General features: G+C 43.5%; 1 protein-coding gene and 1 non-coding gene across 2 annotated transcripts in view; both read left to right on the forward strand.

Moving 5' to 3' along the window:
• The window catches only part of LOC102489876 (protein THEMIS3), an 81,220-nt gene that overhangs the window by 45,391 nt on the left and 27,086 nt on the right, over positions 1-8,743 (forward strand). The gene's annotated exons all lie outside the window — the stretch shown is intronic.
• LOC114005242 (small nucleolar RNA SNORA66) lies at positions 4,143-4,276 on the forward strand. The gene has a single exon (XR_003547119.1). It is a non-coding gene; the product is annotated as a small nucleolar RNA SNORA66 (small nucleolar RNA).

The following is an 8,743-nucleotide window of genomic DNA, read 5'->3' on the forward strand; positions in this document are numbered from 1 at the left end:
AAAAAAAAAAAAAAAAAAAAAAAAAAACTTTTTATTTATATATTTTTTTAAGTTCTGTAGATTTAGAGAAGACCTAGACTTTCCACTTTTGGCCCCACTTGAGCTTCTCTGAATGAACTAGTACTAGTCTTTAGGCCTGGCCAGGTACGGGGAGAAAAGTGGGTTTGCACAAGTCTGGGTCTAGGGGCTAGTACAGGGGCCCCTTGTGGGGAATCTGGGAGGGCCATCTTCTGAGGTCTCTGCTTCCCTTCCTTTTCAGGAAGGCGTTGACCCTAAGAAGCTGGATTCCCTGACCACAAGCTTTGGCTTTCCTGTGGGTGCTGCCACACTGGTGGATGAAGTTGGCGTGGATGTTGCAAAACATGTGGCAGAAGATCTAGGCAAAGCCTTCGGGGAGCGGTTTGGGGGTGGAAACATAGACCTGCTGAAGCAGATGGTGTCCAAGGGCTTCCTGGGTCACAAGTCTGGGAAGGGCTTTTACATCTACCAGGAGGGTGTGAAGAATAAGAGTGTGAATTCCGACATGGACAGTGTTTTGGCAAGTGTGAAGGTGCCGCCTAAGTCTGAAGTCTCCTCTGACGAAGACATCCAGTACCGCCTGGTGACAAGGTTTGTGAATGAGGCAGTCTTGTGCCTACAGGAAGGGATCTTGGCCACGCCTGCAGAGGGAGACATCGGAGCCGTCTTTGGCCTCGGCTTCCCCCCTTGTCTCGGAGGTTGGTTTCGTTGGTCATGTCTCACTTTGTCCTAGAGCTTGTGGTGCGGTCTCCTTCACCAGAGTCCTGCTGCTGCTTTCAGGGCCCTTCCGCTTCGTGGATCTGTACGGTGCTCAGAAGATCGTGGACCGGCTCTGGAAGTACGAGGCTGCCTATGGAAAGCAGTTCACTCCGTGCCAGCTGCTCCTGGACCATGCCAGCAGCCCTAGCAAGAAGTTCTACCAGTGAGCAGGCCACGGGCCCTGTTCAGTCAGCGCACTACCCTGCACAGGGCTGCTGCTTCTCCACCAATCGGGTGTCTAGATTTATCCCAGTAACCAGAGGAAGGCGGACTTGGGCATTAGGTTGCTCCTTGATTAAAAGTGCCTTCAGCTCTGACCACCTCTCCATCCTGGTGAAGTCTGACTGTGAAGAGTTTGCACTTCATGTTGGAAGGTGGAGCCCACTGTGCTCATTTGATAAGGCCCAAGGCCCAAAGCAGCAGCACAGAGCCATCTGGAGCCATCTTTGCTACCTGTTCCTCCCAGGAAGCCAGTGGTGATCACTGGTGGGGAGGACAGTTTTGTGTCCAGCCAAACATAACAATAAAAAACAAATCAGCCTCTCTAAAAAAAAAAAAAAAAAAAAAAAAGAAGTGTGAGATAATGGGGCCAGCAGTGGCATAGCGGTTAAGGCACTGGACTCCCGTGTGCAGTTTTAGTCCCAGACCTGACGGCTTGAAACACACCAGGTGCATGTACATACATGCATGCCCAAAATCCTGAGAGAATGGAGAAGAAGGGATTGTGGCGTGGCCACAATCACATCTCCAAGGATGAGGTGGGGGTAATTTCTTATTTTCTGTCTCCCTGGCAATCACACACATCCTATAGAAAAAAAAAATCTCTCTCCAAAAAAAAAAAAAAAAGTCATGAGGCAATGTAAATATGGTGACACGGGAAATCTCTAAAATATATTAAATCTTTTAAAGTAAAAGAATAGTGTGTAACACATGCTATCATGTGGTAGAATTAAGTAAATCGATTCTGCTTGGATATGCATAGGAAGTTTCTGGAAGAATATTCCTAAGGAGTGAGATTATAATGAAAAAGAAGTAGGAAAATTATAATTTTTATTTAAGAAAACATTTTGGATTTCAAAAACTATTTTCTCATAAGATTTGGTAGGTAGAACAATGATCTCCTAAAAAGTTCATGCCCTAATCTCCAGAACTTGTGAATATATTAACGTATGTGACAAAAGGGGTTCTTCTGATGTGATTAAATTAAGGATCTTAAGATAGGGAGATTATCTTGGCTAATATGGTGGGTCCAATGTTATCATAAGTGTCCTCATAAGAGGCAGGCAAGGACCAGAGGGCAGAGAGAAATTGAAAATGCACACGAATGACTTTGAAGGTAGAGAAAAAGGCCATGACTCAAAGAACACTGCTGGTCTTAAAGGCTAGAAAGGGCAACTGTCTTACTCTGCAATTGCATTGCTAACAGAAGTACCTGAGACTGGGTAATTTACAAAATAAAGGTTTATTTGACTCACAGTTCTGGTGGCTGGAATGACCGAAGAGATCATAAAATGGCAACAGGCAGACTATTGAGCAGAGCTCAGTATGATCTGTAGTGATGTGAGCCCCTACCTGCCTCACTTCCTCTTATAAATCCACCAGGACTCAATAATAGGGACCCCGCCCTAACCACCCAATCGTTAATCTCATCCCAAAGCCCTACTTTTGGATGCCATAACTGAAGCAAGTTTCCACTTCCTTCATCCCATTCCAGTAGCTCAACCTGTGAATTTTGGGGAGACACATTCAAACTACAGATTCTTCCTCAGAGCTTGCAGAAAGAATACACACCTGCCAACACTTGATTTAGCCCATTTAGGTTTGTGAGCTCACAACTGTAAGACAGTAAATTTGTGTTGTTTTGAACCACTGAATATGACGTAATTCGTTATAGCAGCAATGAGAAAACAATACAGAAGAGAAGTTTTCACTTTTACTCTGCTGAATGAATTTAAAGTTGACAATATAGGGCTAGAGAAATGTACTACTTGGTTCTGAATTTCTATCAACTATACACAAAATACTCTTAATGTAACTGAACTCCAGTCAGGCTCGCTCACCCAAGCACCATAAAAACAAACCATAGGCACATGGTGTGATGGAGGAAAGCACAGCTTTACTGCAAAGCAAGGAGAGTGGCAGCTCATGCTGAAAAGACCCAGGAGGGGTCTCCCTGAGATGTTCCCCACATGCATTTTTAAGGGCAAAATTAGGAGCAGAGGTCCCAGGCACATGATCAATTCAGTGATTGGTTCAAAAGGGCATGATCATCTCCTGGGCATTTTTTATTGGTGAGGCCTTAGATAATCAAATTTCTGTTCAGGTTTCTGGAGCCATTCTGCCTGGAGTCTTTGAGCTCACAGCCAGCAGTTTCAATCCTACAAAACATCTTAACATATTGAAATGAATACCTTAACTTTCCTTTAAGTGAGAGCTTTAGAGGTCAAATGACCCTTATTCATGGTCAGTGTGGTTTCATTATCATAGCCAAAGTCTGAAGTCTTACTCCTTACTGTGGGCCATTACAATGTAAAGGAACCTTGTATTCCAAAAACCTTAAGAAAAACACTTTACTTTTAGTTAAGCCCTTCCTAATGTTCAGTTTGGAATATTCTTACTTTTTCTTTAAGGGGAATCTGAGGATCCACCCCTTTTAGGGGTTCCTGCTCGGTTTCATTAATAGTCACAAAGAGAAAAAGAACTGAGTGAGTTTTGCCTTATGTACAATAAAGGCTGTTGAGAGATATGGGCAGCATCTCATTTCACCTACAGTACTTGGTATTTCTATGCGGTCGGGTGAGTTCCTTATCCTCTCATTTTACAGGTTGGCACAGCAATGTTTTCGTTTACTGGATTGCTGTGAGACTTTAATGAATTACAGTATTGTTTCACAATGTACTTGGGATTTTGGATTTATTCAGGTATAGTGAGGCCAACCCATCCCGAGACAACTGCCATTGAAAGGCAGTTTGTTACAGTTTACAAGAGGAGGAAACATGTCACACCACCCAAGTCCACAAGGGGAAGCTCCAGGGTCACTCAGGAAGCAGAGAGAGCCAGGGAACTGCTGGAAAGCCTTTAGTGGGATTTTCATGGGGAAAAAAGGGCAAGGCAGAACAAAGGCACTGACCAGGTCTGAATAATTTAGCAGGCTCTGGGATGTAGCTGCTCCTAATTGACTGATGCCAGGCCCTGAAGTGATTAGGACAGGAGATGGTATTGGGGAGGAAGGATGCGTAGTGTCTCACAAGTATCAAAAGCCAAGTAAATTAGGTTGTTGGGATCTAGGGGCTCTGGATAACAGATCCTTCTTAATTTACGGTAGTGTTATATTTCATTAAACACACTGTTAAAAATATTAAGTTGTGCAAACTCGATCACTAGCTCTGTGTGATGTGGCAGAAGCTAAGGGAACCAGGTTTTGCTGAAGTAATTTTGGTGATAGAAATGAAGTTAGCCTCAGGAGCTACTGAGGTGGCCCATTCTATCCTGTACAGTATAAACTTATATATATATATATATATATATGTCAAAGGTGCATTTAATACACATTACCTACTAAACATCACAGATTAGCCTAACCTACATAAAACATGTTCAAAACACTCACAATAGCTTACAGTTGGGCAAAATTATCTAACACAAAACGTGTTTTGTAATAAAACCTTGAATATTCCATGTAATTCATTGAATACTGTTCTGAAAGTGAAAAACAGAATGGTTGCGAGGGTACTTGAATTGCAGCTTCCACTGAGTGCATGTGGGAGGGTAGTCTCTGAGCTGAGCCTTTGAAGACGTGTGAGGTTCTACATCTGCAGTAGCAGTGAGGGTCTTTGGTTCACCAAGAGATGAGTTTACATGGAGAGAGGTAGAGGGCATATGGGTGGGAAGATAAGCACCAAAGCAATGAGTAGGAGGTCAGTAGCTTCCTAACTCATTGGGAATGGGCGATCGTTGCTTTTTCTGAGCAGGAAGGGGCCCAATCAGGGTGACATAAGGCAACTTAACCTGTACCTACTGCAGAAAATGATCTGGAGTGGCCGAAGGCTGAGAAAATAGTTATGTTTTGTTTATTGTCAGCCGGGTGTGAAATAGTAGGAGATGGGAGTGCGAATAAAAATTTTAAAAGGATGAATAATGTTTTGCAAGTAGGAAGCAAAGGAATTTGGCTGATAAGTGAAGAGAAAATAGGAGAAGAATCAAGGGGAAGCCTCAATGTTTTGAGCCTAAATAAAAAATTAAAATAAAAAACCAGAAAGAATATAATTTGGAAGGAAAGTGATGTGTGCTATTCAAAATAAACTGGGTTTCAGATCTAAATGGTCATCAGGCAGTCAATAATTAGAACAGAACCAGACTCAGGAGAGAGGTCCAGGCTGGAGAAGAAGGCTTTCACATAGGGTGGCTTTGAGAATACTTTGTGTTAGGCTGGATTCTCTAGAAGCAGAGTCAAAGATTGAAGTAGTGTTCTTAAAAGAAAGTGAGTAGTATTCCACAGAGTATATATGCCACACTTTTTCAACTCATTCATCTGTTCGTGGACATATGGGTTGGTTCCATGTCTTCGCAACTGTGAATAATGCGGCAATAAATGTAGATGTGCAAGCACTTTTCCAATTGAGCGTTCTCCTATCTGTTGGGTAGATACACATATATTGAAAACTGAAAGATTAGAGGATATAGAAGCATGGAAGATGGTTAGGGATACTGAAGATAGTGTGGGAAGAGGGTGGGAGACGGGGGAGAGTATGAGGAAAGAAATCTATGGGACACAGAAATGGATTATTCTCTGTTGATGATAACGTGTATAACATCCTCAACTGCACTGGTGTGAAGTGCATTCATGCTGGGTAAATTCACTTTACAAGCTAAGTGATGTACAGTGATCAAATGTATAAAATAAATTTTTTAAAAAAAAGAAAGAAAGTGATACGTCAGCTATAGGGGGAAGGGGCTGCGGGGGAAGGAGCCATACAAGAATGTGGTTTCACTAAAACTTTGTGTTGGCTTGATCCTGTGGAAAGCTCTGGGGGTGTGCATTCTAGCAGTCTTGGGACAAATAAGTGAGATATTTGTATTCCCGTTCCTTTTGGTTCTGAATCATCAGCTGGTGAAGTCAGAAGAGGGAGCTATATAATTCCTAGGCAACAAGAAAGGTGGATTTGGTTATACAGGAGCAAGGCTTGAGAGAAACTCATAAGTACAAACCATTAGCCCAGCACCCAAAACAGCTGAGAGATGGGCTCACCACCCAAGCTGGTCAGGAACCCCAGGGCATCAGCTGAGTACAGCAGCATGTACTACAAGCCACCTCTTGCCCTGCTCATCTCCTCCTGCTTCTCACTTGAGGTTCCCTCCATCCTCTAGGATGCTGGGTGCTCACAGACTCTAGGAACTTGATGATATGAGTTAAAGGGTCAGCTATGTTCCCCACTGGTGTGGTTCATCCTAAGGCTATCATTCATACTTAGCATAACCATCTCCACCACTTCTATTAGGTCATCAGGAAAATCATGATGTATTTTTCTGGTTTTCTATGCAAAAAGGTGTCATGACTTTCCTGAAAACCCAATAGATTCCCTTCACCCATTGCCCTGATTGCTGTTAGGAAACCAGGCTCTCTAATAGCCTTTCCTGCCATCAGCCCTGGCCTGCAGAGGAGAGATTTACTGAGCCTCTCAATAATGCCAAGGTCCTCCTCACTAGCACTGTATGAATGTTCTCCTCCTGCAAATAAATGACCCCAAACTTAAGGGTTTAACAGCACACATTTATTATCTTACAGTTTCTGTAGGTCAGAAGTCAGAGCCCAGTATGGCTACATTCCCTGCTCAGGGTCTCACCAGGATAAAACCAGGGCATCACCTCTATGCCATTGGCTGGACTTGGAGCTTTCTCTTTGTTCTTCAAATGCTCCCAGCTGTCCCTCTGCCTGAGATGACCTTCCCCTGGGTCATCCCACTGCCAGCTCTTCACCTACAGACTCATTTCCACACCCATCACATTGTCCAGTCTTTGTTCTTGGCAGAGCGCTCACCACTCCCTAGATTTTGCTTTTATGCACTTACGCCTTATCTTCCTCCCTCAGTTACAAGCTCAATGAGAAGGGCCTGGTCCATGTGCTGAATTCCTAGCACCTAGAGCACTCCCTAGCACATAGCACAAGGAAAGATGTCTTGAATAAATAATTCCTTCCAATATCAGGACTCCAGCCTGATTGATCCCTTCTGGCTAAGTGGCTTTTCAACTTCTGTGCCACACTTAGACTCAGGAAGCCTGGAAGAGGCAGGGAGGCCCCTTATCAGCCTTCAACCTCCCTAAGTGCCCTGGATGGGCAGACTTACTCCCTGAGGTACCATTATCTCCCCAGGAACTGCCCCTGAGTAGGATGGGGCCCCTGCACAGCCCTAACCCACCCAACCTGACCCTTCAAGTTGGGGCTCCAGCTCTCCTTGCCAAGACCCAAGGCCCAGCCTCCACGCTCAAAGCAGCAGCTACTCAACAATATCCAGGGTGGGGTGTATTTGTTTTAAATATGTATAGTGTCTAAGCAGTGCTCAATTCTCCTCTGGGAAAATCCTTTAAGTTGAGAATTGGAATATACAGACACTGGGGGAAAATACTGAGCAAAGGTGAGTTATCCTGCCACATCATGTAAAGTGAAAACTACTGAACACAAAATGTGACTATAAAGTGACTGATCATAAATGCATTTTGAAATATTCCAAAACACTGGGAAGAAAAACTAAAATATCAGTGGTTGTTTTGGAAGAGATGTCACTAAGGGTAATAGTGACTCTTTAACTTTCATGTACCTTCTACATTTTATGTAATGACTGTGTGTGTGTGTGTGTGTGTGTGTGTGTGTGTGTGTGTGTGTGCTTTGCCTGGGTGGAGAAGGGGAGGAGGTCTTTCTGACAGGGTCTTGCCATGTGGCGATCCTCTGCCCCAGCCTCTCGGTTAACAAGGACCACAGGTGCCCACTACCATGTCTGGCCTGTCCGGGTTCGTCAGGGATATGAACTAGGACCTCCTAGGCAGCCCCAGCCTGGTTCAGTGATGCCTGCTCATCTGCCTTACCAGGGCTGGACCGGGAGTTGTATTGCTTTTATAATTTTTTAAGGCTTGGTTTGTTGTTGTTGTTTTAGAGAGATTGTTTACTACAGGGCACAAGTGCTCACTAGAGAGACAGAGAGAAAGTGAGAAATCATCCCCCAGGGAGATGGCCTTGTGACAATCTCTTCTCTTCCATTATCCTCTTGGGATTTTGGGCGCGCGCGCGCGCACACACACGTGCCTAATGTGAGTATCAAGCCACCAGATACAGGACTCCATGTAGGAGTCCAATACCTGAATCACTACACCACCTGCCTGCCCCATTTTTTTTGTTCAGTTTGTCAAAGGGTGCATGCACTTGCTAGAGAGAAACAGAGAAAAGGTGAGAAAATAAAAAATATCCCCCATATTAAGTAGTCACACTGCAATCTTTTTCCTCCATTTCTCCCTTCTTCGGGGGCTTGGGGCATGCATACACATATGCACCCAGTGTGTTTCTTAAGCCACTGAGTGTGGGACTCAAACAGCACAGCTGGCCACCTGGGATCCAGCCACCTTATCCACCACACCAACTGGCTGTCCTACAAACGTACTTTAATTGTACTTTAATTAAACTTTTTAAATTCAGAATTCCATATCTGCTAACTTATCATTTCTAAATGTTCAATTGTGCATGTAGATTTTGTTACAATAATGTTCATTAATGATTTTCTGTAGTAGTGAAAAAGTAAAAGCAAATAAAACATCCAAAAAAGGGAGATTTCTCCATAATGGTGAAATATAGGCAGACCTTAAAAATGATAATTATAGAAGAATACTGCATGTATAGAAAAGCTCTCTATGCAGAGAGGTTTGAAAAAATTACAAAATGTGATCACATTTTTTAAGTTATATGTAAAAATGTAGGGAA

The sequence above is a fragment of the Tupaia chinensis genome, unplaced genomic scaffold (assembly GCF_000334495.1).
Source record: "Tupaia chinensis unplaced genomic scaffold, TupChi_1.0 Scaffold143584_1, whole genome shotgun sequence".
NCBI classification, from domain to species: Eukaryota; Metazoa; Chordata; class Mammalia; order Scandentia; family Tupaiidae; genus Tupaia; species Tupaia belangeri.